The following is a 14,904-nucleotide window of genomic DNA, read 5'->3' on the forward strand; positions in this document are numbered from 1 at the left end:
GAGTGTGTTTGAATGACAGCATGGACTAGGCCACGAAAACGTGCACCCCACTAACAGCGCAGTGCCAGGCGTGTTTATTCAGAAACAAATCCCATTCAGCCTCACATAAAGAAAATCCCACATATTATATATTATCTGTGTCTGTGCTAATATAAGCCTCCAACCACAGCACCCCATTTCCCTCAAGTAAAAGAGACGCTGCTGCTTCGTTTGGCGTTTAATGCCGAATCAACATCAGCAGCACACCTATCATCGCCACCTACTGACCGAGACGCTTCTCTTTGGGCCGCAGCACTTTATAGCAAACGCGGAGCACTGCTGACGTCAGAGGCCTTAGTCTCCGCCCCGTTACTCTCTCGATCGCTTTCTTCCAATACCGAAAAAAGGCAGGCAGTGAGCAGGGCAGCTTTGAGTGAAGCATTGGGGACCTCCTCGCTCGCGCCAAAGTTGAAGTGAAGGAAGGAGGAGAAGGACGTCGCGAAAGGGACCCGGGTAGGATTCTCTCGGGTAGGCGGAAGTTTCGTTCTTCACCATGAGGCCCTGCTCTCTGTGAGCAACTGGAAAGGGCTTCCCCCCTCCTTCCTTCTAAGTCTTTGCTGCCAATAATTCTCGTTTTAACTTTTATTGTCATCCATCTCACATACCTCTTAAAAATGTATTTTTCTCATCATGCTTGTAAAACATGGTGACTGATGGGCAAAACATTCAACTCCCAACTAAAGCTGCAATCCAGTTCATGTCTACTCAGAAGTAAGCTCCACTGGGTTCAATGGGACTTACTTCCAGGTAAGTGTGTACTGCTTTGAAGCCTGCATGCATGTAGAATCATAGCATGTTAATAAAGCAGAGCTTGGAAAAGTTACTTTTTTGAACTACAACTGCCATCAGCCCAATCCAGTGGCCATGCTGGCCGGGGCTGATGGGTGTTGTAGTTTTAAAAAGTAACTTTTTCAAGCTCTGTAATAAAGTTACCATTAGACACAGCCCTATAGCTCAAGCATGCCCATTTGTTTTCCACTGCAATAAATACAGGAATTTATTGATCTTTTAATACGTTTCAGGTGCGAGCTTCCAACTTGCAAGGTCTTGTTTATAAAAATAGCCACGCTGGGATTACTGAGGCTACTGTATCAATCACCTTTGATAATTTTGAGAAGAAGCGGAGTCCCCTAGGATTTGAGAAGCATGACGAGGTAACAGTCACAAGGCAGGTGAGCTACTGATGGATTCCATGAGTTTCTAAGTATTTTATATCTTTTAACAGAACTGTAAATAGACCAGTATATTCTGAAATCCTTTATTTTGGCACATGCCAAGTACTTTACTTGCCTAAGTACTGTCACATCAGACTACAAAAAAAGCTGTGATACATAATGGGCCCTTGTTTCTTTCTCCTCAAGGTGGTGATTGGAGGCAGGAATAAGTATCTAATCAATGGTGTGAATGCAAACAATTTTGTTGTTATGTGCCTTCAAGTCTACTACGACTTATGGCAACCCTGTGAATCAGTGTCCTCCAAGAGCATCTGTCAAGAATCACCCTGTTCAGATCTTGTAAGTTCAGGTCTGTGGCTTCCTTGATGGAATCAACCCATCTCTTGTTTGGCCTTCCTCTTTTCCAATGAGTTGATTTTTCTCTTACCCGCTTTTTTCACTGTCCAACTTTCACATCCATACATAGAGATCGGGAATACCATGGTCTGAATGATCCTAACTTTGGTGTTCAGAAGCTGCAAAAGAGATTTGCATTCATGAGAACAGGGCTTTTCATAAGGCAACTTCCAGCTCAGCTTTGCTGTATCATAATTTATGAGCAATTGCATGGGTGGGGGCATGGGGAATATATCAATAAATGCAGAGTAAGCAATTCTATGTATATATGCATATAAATATTTAACTCTAGTTTTAGTAGCTGCCCAGAGCATGTCAAAGAGGCTTTAACACTTTGTGGGGGATTGGATGGGGCTGGTATGAATGGGCATTAGGCTAATTCACAGAGGAGTATCCATGGTGGGGACTATTCCCAAAGGTTCCATATGGCCTCCAGGATGCCAGTTACCAGGACTAGCGCTGTTGCGCACATGTCCTCCTGTTTGTGGGCTTCCCATTGAGGCATTTGGTTGACCTCGCTGAGAAACAGGATGTTGGACCAGAGGAGCGTTTGGTCAGATCCTGCATCTAGGCTCTTCTTGTTCACCAATTTTAATGAGGGTTGCCAACTAATCAAAGATTTCTTCTGGCACCTTAAAGACTAACAAATCAGAGCTTGGAAGATTACTTTTTAAAAGTAATAAATCACTTTTTATTACATGTTACATATTACAATTACATGGCCCCCAAAAGTAGTAATTACCATTACAATTGCTCTGCCGGTAACTGATTACTTTTTCTCAAAAGTAGTCACTACAGTTACATTTCAGTTACTTTTTAAAAAAACGTCTACATGGTGCTGGCCTTGGCTGCTGCACATCTAAGTAGCCTAAAACATTAAAAATAAACACACGCATACAGAGGTAGTAGAATAGTTCTTTTTATCCATGATAGCAATGGTGGTCTCTCCGCAGGTAAGGGAGGTGGGGAGGGAGGCAGAGGCCACTATTATTTATTTATTTATTTATTGCATTTATATATTGCCTCATAGCCAAAGCTCTCTGGGCGGTTCACAGCAATTAAAAACTATAAAAACAAATATACAAATTTTAAAAATCTTTGCACGTTAAACCAAGTGCAACTCCCCCGCACTCAGCCAGCAAGCTTTATTTATTTATTTGTTTGTTTGTTTGCTTGCTTATTTATTTATTTATTTATGAGATTTGTTAGACGCCCATCTGGCAGAGGTTAATCTGCCACTCTGGGCGACTTACAACCAAACACAAGTACATCCCATATAATCTCTCTCACTCAACCACCTCCCGGACCCTGCCCTGCCACCAACTAAGGGACACTCACCCAAGCAAACATTTTCCCCTGAGATGCAAAAAAGTTAAAATACTGCAAATGCAGCACAGTAGCCAGAGAGGGTGGTGGAGGCCACTTTGTGTGCCAAGTGCAAACACAATATTCACACACACAAACACACATTGTCCTCTTTCACCTCCACAGTTCTTTATCTCCTCCTTTATCCATGTTCTTGCCCTCTGTCCCCTTTTCCCCTCCATTCCATACTTTTCCACCACCATCCATTTTTTTAAACAATTGTTTTAACCACTCCACCCCCTCTCCACCTCCTTCCTCGTCACCTCCTACCCACCCACAGACCATGAGGGAAGAGTGACGCTGCACAGAAGCCCACTTTGGGGCACATTATTTTCATTCACAAATCAGAGGAGTAGAAGACTTCCCCCCCCCCCAAGTAATGCCCAAAAGTAATGCTGGAAACATTACAATTACTCCACAAAAGTAATAAAATTACTCCTAGTTCTATTACAATCAAAATGTAAAGGAATTACCCACTTGTTCCTTAAAAAGTAATGAATTACAAGTAACTTGTTACTTGTAATGAATTACTTCCAAGCTCTGTAACAAATGTATAATGGAATAAGCTTTTGTGGACTACAGACCACTTCATTGGATGCATAAAGTATAATCCTCAATTGGCAGGTATATAACCAACCAACATTTTCCAAAACAACAGGCTGGGGGGGGGAATCAATTCTGATTTTTTTCCTGCTGAAAATCTTGCTTTCGCTCTGGCTCCTTGTACTGCTCTTTCTTCTCTACCTCCCTGTTTAAAAAATATTTGGGCATATTAATCCTGCCATTTAAAAGCCTGCCATATAATGTTTATCATGTGACAATATGAAACACTCTTGTGTATTTCTGACACTACTCTCTCCACATGAACAAGGCAATCTTATGTGAGTTTACTCAGAAGTAAGTCCCACTCACTGTGTCCAATGGGGCTTACCCCTTGGTAAGTGTGGATAAGGATGTATCTTTGATAGGAACACCCCCAGGCCCTTGCTTTGCTTACATCCCATCGTCCCCCCTACACACACACACATACTGCTGAAGGTTCTTGCCTTCCTGCTGTGCAAGATTGCGTTCACTGTCTTGGAAACAGACTGTGTTGCACTAGCTTCTGGACCAAGGGGCATGAGTAATCTCACTATTAGAAATCAAGATTGTGAGACTGAGGTGTTGCCCGTACTACAAAATAGCTGCAATTCAAACACATTAAGCAACAATTCTCATCTGGCCCAATGTTGCGGCATGCTTACATGAGGGTATAATTCCCACCATGTGTTTGTACTGGCTGCTAGTTAGCTACTGGGCGAAATTAAAGGGGTTGGTTTTGGTGTACAAAGCCCTATCCAGCTTGGGACTAGGATACCTAAAAGATCACTTCACTTCCTTATGCACCCAGTCGGTCACTGCTCTCCTCCTGCAGATGCCATCTCATCAGGAGGTCTGTTCCGCACAATGCAGGAATTGGGCCTTTAGTGTTGTGGCACTGACCCTTTGGAATTCCCTCCCCTTAAATGTTTGAGGAGAGCCAGTGTGGTGTAGTGGTTAAGATTTTGGACCTGGGAGACCAGGGTTCTAATCTCCACATAGCCATGAAACTCACTGGGTGACCTTGGGCCAATCACTGCCTCTCAGCTTCATGAAAACCCTATTCATAGGGTCGCCATAAGTCAGAATCGACTTGAAGGCAGTACATTTATATTTTTAAATGTTAGACAGGTGCCGTCTCTGTTGACTTTTCAGCACCTAGACACCTACTGAAGACCTTCCTCTTCCATCAAGCCTCTTAAGTAGAGACCTTTATCCCAGTCTGCATCTGTATTGGAATTGCTTTTAAGATAAGATTTTTTAATTTTTTATTGCTTGTTTGCAGTCCTGGGCTGCTTTGGGAAAGAAGGGCAGGATACAAATTTAATAAAATAAATATATAAATATTCCTGTAACTCGGAATAAACCTTTATCCATCTGATGGAAGTGGGCTGTAGTCCACAAAGGCTTATGCCATAATAGTTGTTCCTCTTTAAGGTAGCACAAGACTCTGCTGTTTTCAATGAGATGAGGCTTTTTGCAATTTGGAAAGTGATGGGCAAATGCATTGAAAATTGTGTGGGACGAACAAACAATTAAGGGGAAGACATGCCGCAAGCAAATCAGGAAGAATGGTCATTATTGTATAACCCGCTTGCAAATGAATCAGAACCAATGCTCAATAAAGACCCAGTGTAGGTGAACCACTGTGTAAGCTCTATGCAAGCAAATCAGGATGAATGCTGAATGAACAGGTTGCCTGGAAGAGCCCTGGGTGCAACCTGACTCATTCTTGTGCAAATTTTGTGCAGATAGTCCCAACTTTAAAAGAATCGTCAGCATCTTCACAAAAGGCAAAATAGGGACAGCTATTGACCAGGGGTGGGTAACAAAAATGGTGTGTGTGTGAGAGAGGGGGGGGAGGGAAAGGGAGAAAGGGGTCCAGTGGCTCATGATTCAAATTAGGGTACCACCACTAGGGTTGCCAGGTTCAGGGCCTGAGACTGATCCTGTATCTTTAGGAGAAGAGAAAGTCAGCCAAGTGCAGGTGTTCTTGCAACCCTGTAATGGGAAAAACCACAAGGTGGAATTCTCCCTCCCCCCTGCACAACTTTTAAAGCTACAGAAGACCTCTTGGTTGCCAGGCCCAACAGTTGTAATAGTGTAGCGGGTGGCGGCACAGTGGGTAGTCCGGGCAGAGCTGGTGCCCAAACTGCTGATGCTATTCCCGGCAGGATCATGTGGTTTCCAATGTTTTGCTGTTGGAAGACCAGTGTGGGGAGCTCTGGACTAAGGCTGGCAAGACCATGCTCAAATCCCCACTCAGCCATGAACCTCACTGGGTGGCCTTGGCCAGTCACCATCTCTCAGCCTAACCTTCTTCACAGGAGTGTTGTGAGGATCAAAGGTCGGAGAAGAATCATGTATGCCACCTTTGGAGAAGGATGGGATAATGTAATAAATAAAATCCTTTGTACAAATAGCAAAGTCATTTCCTTATTTAGCCAAAAAGGCATCATCCACACACAAGAGGGAGGTGTCAGCAGACTCTGTTGAAACTCCGAGGCTTGCAGAGGTACAAATATCTAAAAGCCAAAGGTGAGGGAAAAAGCAACACTGAAGCAGCTCAGTGAGGACTGAGCTTCTCAGTGGAGACGGGTTGCTGGGAGGTGAGGTGTAAAGGGGAGGGAGGAACAGACCAACCTGGAAAATGGGCATAATTGGGTGTCTGAACAGGAGCACCCCACCCCGAAACATGCTGTTGTAGGTCCCACTTGTTATATAAACTAACCATGACACAGTGCAACATATTCCTGAAACTTTTACAAACATTTGAAGTTAATATAATTTATGTATTTATTTAGAAAAAAAATATAGACCACTTAATCAAAAAACAAAGACTTCTAAGTATGGTTCCTCTATATGGTATCAGACCATTGGTTCCTCTAGCCCAGTTTTGCCTACTCTGGCTGGCAGTGCTTCTCCTTGGAGTCTGAGGCAGAGGGGGCTTTCTCTGCCTTCCTATGTGAGAGCCTTTTAACCGCAGATGCCACGGACTGAAACTGGGGCCTTGAGTGCTTCCAGACGGGAAGCTTTTTGTGGGATTGGCGCTCCTAAAGATTTTTGCAGCATGCTTATACTATGCCATTGATGACAAAACGCCAGCCTTTCCCCCATTTAATCCAGATTTAATATTTTAATGGAAAATCTGATAAGTAAACAAACCCCTCAACACTTGTTTACCATTGGCAATATCTCAATGACTGGTTTGCAAGTTGAGCCCCCCTCTGGAAGCCCTCCCCTTTCTGCCCGAAAAGTATGTGCTGTGCTACTGAGCCAACCTTCCTGAACCTGGTGCACCAGGCTGGAGATGGCTGCACAAGAGCTATAGGATTTCCCCACCTCAAAGCTTTTCAAAGCTTGTAACATTGTGCTCCTAAGCCACCATTGAACCTTATGCTGATATCCTGTACCTGATTGTGTCCCTTTATTTATGCCAAGTTCAAGGTTCTAGTTTTGGTGTACAAAGGCCTGTACGGCTCTGGACCAGGATACCTGAAAGACCGTCTTACCCCTTATATACCCAGCTGATCACTGCGCTTTGCGGGTGAGGGCCTCCTGCAGATACCAACTTATCAGGAGGTCCATTCCGCACAAAATAGGAAATGCACCTTCAGTGTGGCGGCACCTACCCTGTGGAACTCCCTCCCCTTAAATATTGGACAGGCGCCATCTCTGTTATTTTTCTGGTGCCTTTTGGAGACTTTCCTCTTTCAACAAGCCTTTTAGGTTGAGACCTATCCCAGTCTGCATCTGTGTTGGAATTGCTTAATATGTTTTTTTAATAATGTTTTTAACACTTTTTTAAAGTTGTTTTTTTAATAATGTTTTTAACACTTTTTTAAAGTTGTTTTTTTAATAATGTTTTTAACGCTGTTTTGTTTTAATGTATTTTAAGGTCTGTTTTTATGATGTTTTAAAGTGTTTTTAGCGTTTCCGTTTGCCGCCCTGGGCTTCTGCTGGGAGGAAGGGCGGGATACAAATCAAATAATAATAATAATAATAATAATAATAATAATAATAATAGTAATAGTAATAATAATAATAATAGTAATAATAATATTTTCACACATACACACAAACCCAACAAGGCCTTTTTTGTTTGTTTCTAACTTCCACCCTAGGCGCTTCTAACATGTGCAGTGTGATGAGACAAACTGCAGAGGGTGCCCTATGACTGATTCTTTGCAACAGATTTCCACCCAGAACGGCACATCCGTCAGTACATTAAAAAGAAAGAAAGAAAAGTGGGTGGTTCGATGATTAGCAGGACCACAAACACAGGACCACATGAAATCATTCTAGGCAAGTCTCGTCATTCTGCACTCGGGCGGCCAACTGTGCCAGTTGCCAGTAAAGTCTCTTAGAATGTGATGGTGCAATCCCCCTCCAATGGCTACCCTCCTTGCTCTCGTTTTTCGTGAGTCGCTGTGGTTCTTAGAATTACACTGTGTACTGTAGGCTGAGATGAAGTGGTTCTCTGGAGAGCAGCAGCAGCAGCAAATGACTAAATTATTTTAAATGCACTCAGAGATGAGTTCATAAGAGGGAGACTCCATTTATTTGGAAATAGGAAATGAAATTCAAGTCAATAAACTCTTCACATCAAGCATAAATCTGATTTTTTTGGGGGGGGGGGGAGTCCTAAGAGAAAGACGCCATTTATTTGGAAATTGGAAATGAAATGTACATCAAAGAACTCTTTTAACATCAAGTGTAAGCCCGATTCTGATTTTTTTTAGTCTGAAATTTGCAGACACTTTAAAAGGCTTGAAAGCAGCTTGATTTCATAGCAGTTTTGTTATCTGAATCTGCACAACAGCTGTCCATTTGCGACTCTGACTGTACCGTTAAGGGGGGTGATGCACAGCTCTGGTGATGGATTCTAGCTGTTGTTAAGAATGACAAAGCAGAAGGAGATGGAGCGGAATCCAAAATAGCATATAGACTACCTTTCCCCAACCTGGTGCCTCCAGTTAGTGGGGGCTGATGGGAGTTGTAGTCCAAATCAGCTGGAGGGCGCCAGGTTGGGGAAGACTGATATAGAGCTTCCTGTGGTCAGTGTGACATGCTAATTAGTGGGAGGGGATCCGAGACTGGGATTTTCTGCCCAGGCAACAAAATGATCTCAGCTAGACCTGCTGGAAGAGGGCAGTTTCCTGAGTCATATGATGCTACTTCACTCTTGTACCAGGGACATTATGTCTTCCCCAGGGCCGGCACCAGAGGGCAGCCAGGTTGGGCCCTGGCTGAGGGCCCCTGTGTCCAGAGGGGGCCCTAAAGGGTCACTGCTTAGGGTGGAAGGGTGGCGCTCCTGTTCCGTGATCCGTGAGAGCATCGGGCTCTGCAACCTGACCCTACCACAGATCACAGAGTGGGACCTCCCAGGCACACACCCCGCAATATAGACAGCGCGGGCTTCAATAAGCCCACACACACGCCCCACCTACCTCTCCCATCAGTGTTAATGCCGTGCATGCATGCCTGCCATCACCCAAGATGGCGGCAGAGGCTTCCCTAAGGGCCTGATTATTGGCAGGCTATGTGCATAGGTAGGTGAGGCGTGTGGCCAGGCTTATTAGCCCCATGCCACCTGTATCGGGCACAGTGTTGGGCTGTGGTGCCACGGGCCCCAGGGGGGCTGGTGCCCAAGGACCCAGTCATGCCTGGCACCAGCCCTGCTCTTCTCGTGGATGCCACCCCAGTTACAAATGGCAGGGGAGGCTGTGCCTGGGGGTGTCTTTCCCCAGCCAAGCTGAGGGGTTGCCCTTCAGGACGAGGGGGAATGGCCGTAGCTCAGAGCACACGTTTCACATGCAAAAGGACCCACTTTTAATCTCCAACGGCATCTCCAGGTAGGGCTGGGAGAGACCCTTGTCTGACACCCTAGAGAGCTGCTGCCAGTCAGTGCAGACAGTACTGGCTTGGTAAATAAAAGGTTGCTTTCTTTGTCCGTATCACAAGACTGCTGGGTCAGATGGCGCTGGGAACATGGAGCCAGGGGTCTGGCCCCAAGGTAACAGGGGAGAGCAGCCTCTCTGAAGCTCCGTGGGGTGGGTCAGTCCTGTCGGCTCTGACAGTATCCCATTTCTGGAGAAGCCTTAGGGTTGGATCTGTGTACTGCGGCCTCTCTCCCTAGCTGTGTGGCAGGAGCTGATATGGCTGCTATATGGCCCCAGCCTACAGGAGTCAGCAACCAAGCAGCCAATGGGGCAAGCCCAGCACCTGCACTTGAGCCAGGTTAGTGGGGTGCAGAAAACCTGACGGGGGGGGATGCTGTAAAAGGGACACAAAGCTTTGCACGGCTGGAACATTCTGCCCAGAGGCATGCTCCTTCTGGGAGTGTCGATTTTGGCCCCCTTCCCTGCCTCTGATGTCAGAGTGGCCTTGCTCCACAGCACCCGCATTTCAGTTGCTGCAGAGATGCCCTGTTGTGTGGGGCACTTGATGATTCTCTGGGGCTGTCCGGCTGAATCAGGTCAAGGGCCCACCCAGCCCAGAGGCCGTCTCTGACAGCAGGAGGGAACAGATGCAGTGGGGGGGTGGAGATGGGGAGAGAAAGGCAGTCAACAGGGCACCCCTCCTGTTTCCCCTGGACATCCTCCTCTGCTGGGAAGAGGTTTAGGCGTCATCTTGAGCACTGCATCCAGTTCTGGACACTGCACTTTAAGAAGGATGCAGACAAACTGGAACAGGTTCAGAGGAGGGCAATGAGGATGATCAGGGGACTGGAAACAAAGCCCTATGAGGAGAGGCTGAAAGAACGGGGCATGTTTAGCCTGGAGAAGAGAAGACGGAGGGGAGATATGATCATAAAACCATAGAATAGCAGAGTTGGAAGAGGCCTATAAGGCGATCAAGTCCAACCCCCTGCTCAATGCAGGAAAATATGTTCAACGATAGCACTCTTCAAGTATTTGAAAGGCTGCCACACAGAGGAGGGCCGGGATCTCTTCTCTATCGTCCCAGAGTGCAGGACAGAGAATAATGGGCTCAAGTTGCAGGAAGCCAGATTTCGACTGGACATCAGGAAAAACTTCCTAACTGTTAGAGCCATACCACAATGGAACCAATGACCTAGAGAGGTAGTGGGCTCTCCAACACTGGAGGCCTTCAAGAGGCAGCTGGACAGCCATCTGTCGGGAATGCTTTGATTTGGATTCCTGCATTGAGCAGGGGGTTAGACTGGATGGCCTTATAGGCCCCTTCCAACTCCACTGCTCTATTATTCTATGTTTCCATTCTATGTTTAGGAAATGAAGGAGAGGGAATATGCCTCCCAAGCAGCTTCAGGGAGGGGAAACAGGTGCCTTCTCTTCCAAGAATTATTCTGGTTCTTTCATAAGCTCTTTATTTTATTTAATTTATTGAATTTATTAGTCGCCCATCTGGCTGGCTGTCCAGCCACTCTGGGCGACATACAAAATAGGTATACAATACCTAGACATTAAAAATGTAAAAACAATGAAGATAAAATCTAGCCAACCCCAAAAGCCTGCCTGAAGAGGCTTGGCGGAAACTCATCATGGAAGGGGCATGGCGGAGATCATTTGGGAGGGAGTTCCACAGGGTGGGGGCCACAACTGAAAAGGCCCTCTCTCTAGTCCTCACCAGTTTGGCTGTTTTGACTGATGAGATGGAGAGAAGGTCTATTGAGGCTGATCTTGTTGGGCGGCATAGCTGATGATGCTGGAGGTGCTCCTTTAGATAGATTGAGCCGAAACCGTATAGGGATTTAAAGGTCAAAACCAACACCTTGAATTGGGCCCGGTAAGCAACTGGTAACCAGTGCAACTTTTTTAGCACTGGAATGATACGATCTCGCCGGCAGCTGCCTTTAATCAGGCGCGCCGCCGCGTTCTGTACCAGGCATTCCAGGCCTATGGGAGGCATGGAGTCAGGGTCAAAAACAACAGCCCTGTGCATCCTGTGTAAATAGTGGATGGCAGGCACTACAACTCACTGTCAACAAGGTGTGGAATTGCCTGTCTGTCACTGGCTTAGGAGGCATCTAGGGAAGTTATTGCCAGTGATGGTGAAATGGAACCCCCATGTTCAGAGGCAGTCTATCTCTGAGAGCCAGTTGCTGGAGGGCAAGAGTAAGAGAGGGGTACGGCCTTTCTATATCTTGCCTGTATGCCTCCTAGGGGCATCTGCTTGGGATAGATCCTTGTTTTGATCCAGCAGAGTGTTACGACAGGACCCTTTGTAACACAGAGCTTTTCATAGACTGTCTTGTGAGGGCAACAACGACCACTGGGAGGCTGCACTCCCTGCCTCCCAGGAAGGACATAATGGGAAAGGGGGTGGGGTGGGGGGAAATTGTAGGTGCTTTATAAGTGTTAAATAACAACTTCGTTAAATAACAACGCGATCCCCCTGGACCTTGGAATGAGATGACCTAAGAAAGGCATGCATAGCTCCATTCCCTGGCCTAGTTCTCAGTGAGGTGGTAGACTTGTATCTAGGTGATGCCATTTCATGCTGCAGGCAGAAGGGGTGTGTGTGTAATATGATGGAATGCTCCACAAGCAAAAAATAATTAAAAATAAGATGAACATGCCAGGAGAAGGCAAGGTTTCTTCTAGCCTACCCTTCTTCCTGATATGCTAGCTTTCTATGCGCAGAGGATTTTTTTGTGTAGAGGAGCAGTCAGACTTGCAATCTGAAGTGGTACAGCCCACACAAAGGTTGACCATCCCAGTGAGGACTAGGCACCTGACAAGTTTAGGTAACCTCAAAGGGTGACTTCAATAGTGAATGACTGACCATTGCTTTATCTGGGCACTTAGCATATATTTAAAAACCCATTCTGTCTTGCCAATTTATAGGCATAAAAAGTCACATAAGGTTTTAAAAAAGATATCATTACACTATCAAAAACAGCTAAACAAAAATAAAAATACAATACACACAAATGAAACCAGCCAGGTGGCACAATACCAGTCCACGAAACATCAGGAGACTCTTCCACTGTGTTCTAAAAATGAGCATTGACCCACTTGACCAGGAATAAATTGCTGAGCATTGGAACTGGTGGGGGGAGGGGCAAGGAAAGCCTCCTATGCCTCCCCCCCAAAAAGGAGGACAAAAGAGGATGCAGATTTGCAAAAAAAAAGAGCTTATGCTAATTCATATGTGTAGAAGCAAATTTAGAAACAATTTCTAGAACTTAAATAGAAACAGTGCATTTCATGCATCCTAGTGGGGATCAGGAGGGACCAGCTGATTGGCCTGCCCATCCTTCTATCCAGGTGCTAAATGCTGATGGGCCTTGATGGTTTCCCAAGGCCCCTCCTGCTTCCCTCTTTCATGGCTCTTTATCCTTAAACTAGATTTGGACAGTGCAGCCCTTCCAACAGCAGACTGCTTCTCTATAAAACAGGGCACATGGTTACCCTAATAGGAACACTTAACGCTAAGGCTGTGCACCAGAACTGGCGCTGAAGCCTGGATCCTGGAGCAAATCAGGCAGATTTGGACCAGTGTGGGTTTTGTCTGGATCAGGTGGAGACCGCCCTGGAATTCCTCAGGTCAGGTTGGCCCACTAGGATGGATCCAGAGCTGCCAAAAGGGCAACCTCTGCAAGGTCTGCTGTGCCAACGCTTCCCTGCAGGGAATGCCCTGGCAAAGCAGCATCCAGCAGGCGGGGGAGCCGAAGGTTAAAAATTCTGATCTCTGCAGGGGACTGCTTTGTCGGCACCAGCAGGGCTGAATGCTGCATTTCCTTTCACACCCCGGATTAAACAAGTTGTTGGGTGGGAGGCAGGAGAAAGGTGACAAAGCCGGGTTGGATCGGGGCTGATTCTAAGCGCTGGAGGGGGGAGGGGGCTGCACAGCCCTACTTAATGTAGTGCACTCATCCTGTGGAGCCTACTTCTACAGGCAGCGCCGGCCCTACCCTTAGACAGAGTGGTGCAACCACCTTATGTGGGGGGAGGGGAGCAGCAGCCCTCAGCTGTTTCTCCGGAGCCTCCATCATTCCCTCTGTTGCTGGCCTGTAGAGAACATAACAAAGACAGCTTGGACTTTGCATATCCCAGAGACTGCCTCTCATCATATGAGCCCTCCCCGCTGAAGATTGTCCAGAAGTGCTCTGTTCAGAATCCCTCCCTCTAATGAAGGAAATGAGAATGCAAAGGGCTAGGAGCAGGGCCTTTCCGTAGTGGCACCCAATCTCTGGAACACTGTAATCAGGGGAGCCAGCTGAGTCCATTCCTTCCTGACTATCAGAAGACTAGGAATGTCCTTATTAGGAGAGGGTGGGTTAGGGTTGTAGAACCAAGACCTGGTTCTGCTGAGTTCTGTATGCTTCAAGCTGGATTCCTGCATTGAACAGGGGGTTGGACTCAATGGCCTTATAGGCCCCTTCTAATTCTACGATTCTGTGATCCTATCTGTTTTCAATCATTGTTTGGATAACTCCTGGTTTTATTTATCCCACCCTTTTTTCAGGGAGCTTCCTCTGCAATTTGATATTCACAACAATCCTGCAAGGTAGGTTACTGAGAGACAGAGAATGGCCCAGGTCACCCAAGGAGCTCCACGGCCAAGCAGCTTTGATCCCAGCTTTCAGTGAACTGGATTTTTAAAATTGTTGTTACATGATTTTGCTATACCATAAACCACTTCAAGAGACCATCTGTGCTTTTAATATGGAGTGATTTTTTCTTTAGAAATAAATCAGGGAAGGAAATAAGTGTCTATGTGGACTGACTCACAAGCAGCTCTTTAAAAACAAATGACATTTATACTTATTAACCCATTTTGCGAGGGGGGGCACAAAAACCAGAGCTCTGGCCAGTTTTACTGGTTTTATTGACTTCTTGCCTTTCCAAGCTGCCCTTCCTTACACAGCTCTAGCCGCTTGGCTGTTTCCCACCTTGCTTTACACCCATGCCTCTTTCTCTTTTCCAAAGCAAAGTGGGAAATTCCCAAGCAGTTTAAGGAAGGACAGCTTGCAAGGAAATGAAGGGAAGGCAGTACATCTCATCGTTGCGGGGGAAATTGTGATCCGGTTACCAGGGTGGCTGTTCAGTCTCTCCCAGCCCTACCTGGAGATGCTGGGGATTGACCCTAGGACCTTCTGCCTGCAAGCAGATGCTCTACCACTGAACTTCGGCCCTTCCCAGCATTTTCGTTCTTACGGTCCTGGGTGTTTAAACTGGACTAGGCTGGACAGCCCTTCAAATAGAGGGCACTTTCAGATAGAGAACTGTCCTCTGTAAATTAGGACACATGGGCGTCTTAGACCAAAAGTTCACACTACATATTTATTCCACTATTATTCCACTTTAAACAATCATGGCTTCCCCCAAAGAATCCTGGGAAGTGTAGTTTGTGAAGGATG

General features: G+C 46.1%; 1 long non-coding RNA gene across 2 annotated transcripts; it reads left to right on the forward strand.

Moving 5' to 3' along the window:
• Positions 1 to 263: 263 nt before the first annotated feature.
• On the forward strand, positions 264 to 14,237 carry LOC133386529 (uncharacterized). 2 transcript variants are annotated; one of them, XR_009763186.1, is made up of 3 exons: positions 264 to 507; positions 1,062 to 1,211; positions 14,010 to 14,237. It is a non-coding gene; the product is annotated as an uncharacterized LOC133386529 (long non-coding RNA). The 2 variants fall into 2 exon arrangements; XR_009763185.1 differs by lacking the exon at positions 14,010 to 14,237 and adding an exon at positions 7,679 to 8,192 and having other exon boundaries at positions 269 to 507.
• The last annotated feature ends 667 nt before the right edge of the window (positions 14,238 to 14,904 follow it).

Source organism: Rhineura floridana, chromosome 6, assembly GCF_030035675.1.
Source record: "Rhineura floridana isolate rRhiFlo1 chromosome 6, rRhiFlo1.hap2, whole genome shotgun sequence".
NCBI classification, from domain to species: domain Eukaryota; kingdom Metazoa; phylum Chordata; class Lepidosauria; order Squamata; family Rhineuridae; genus Rhineura; species Rhineura floridana.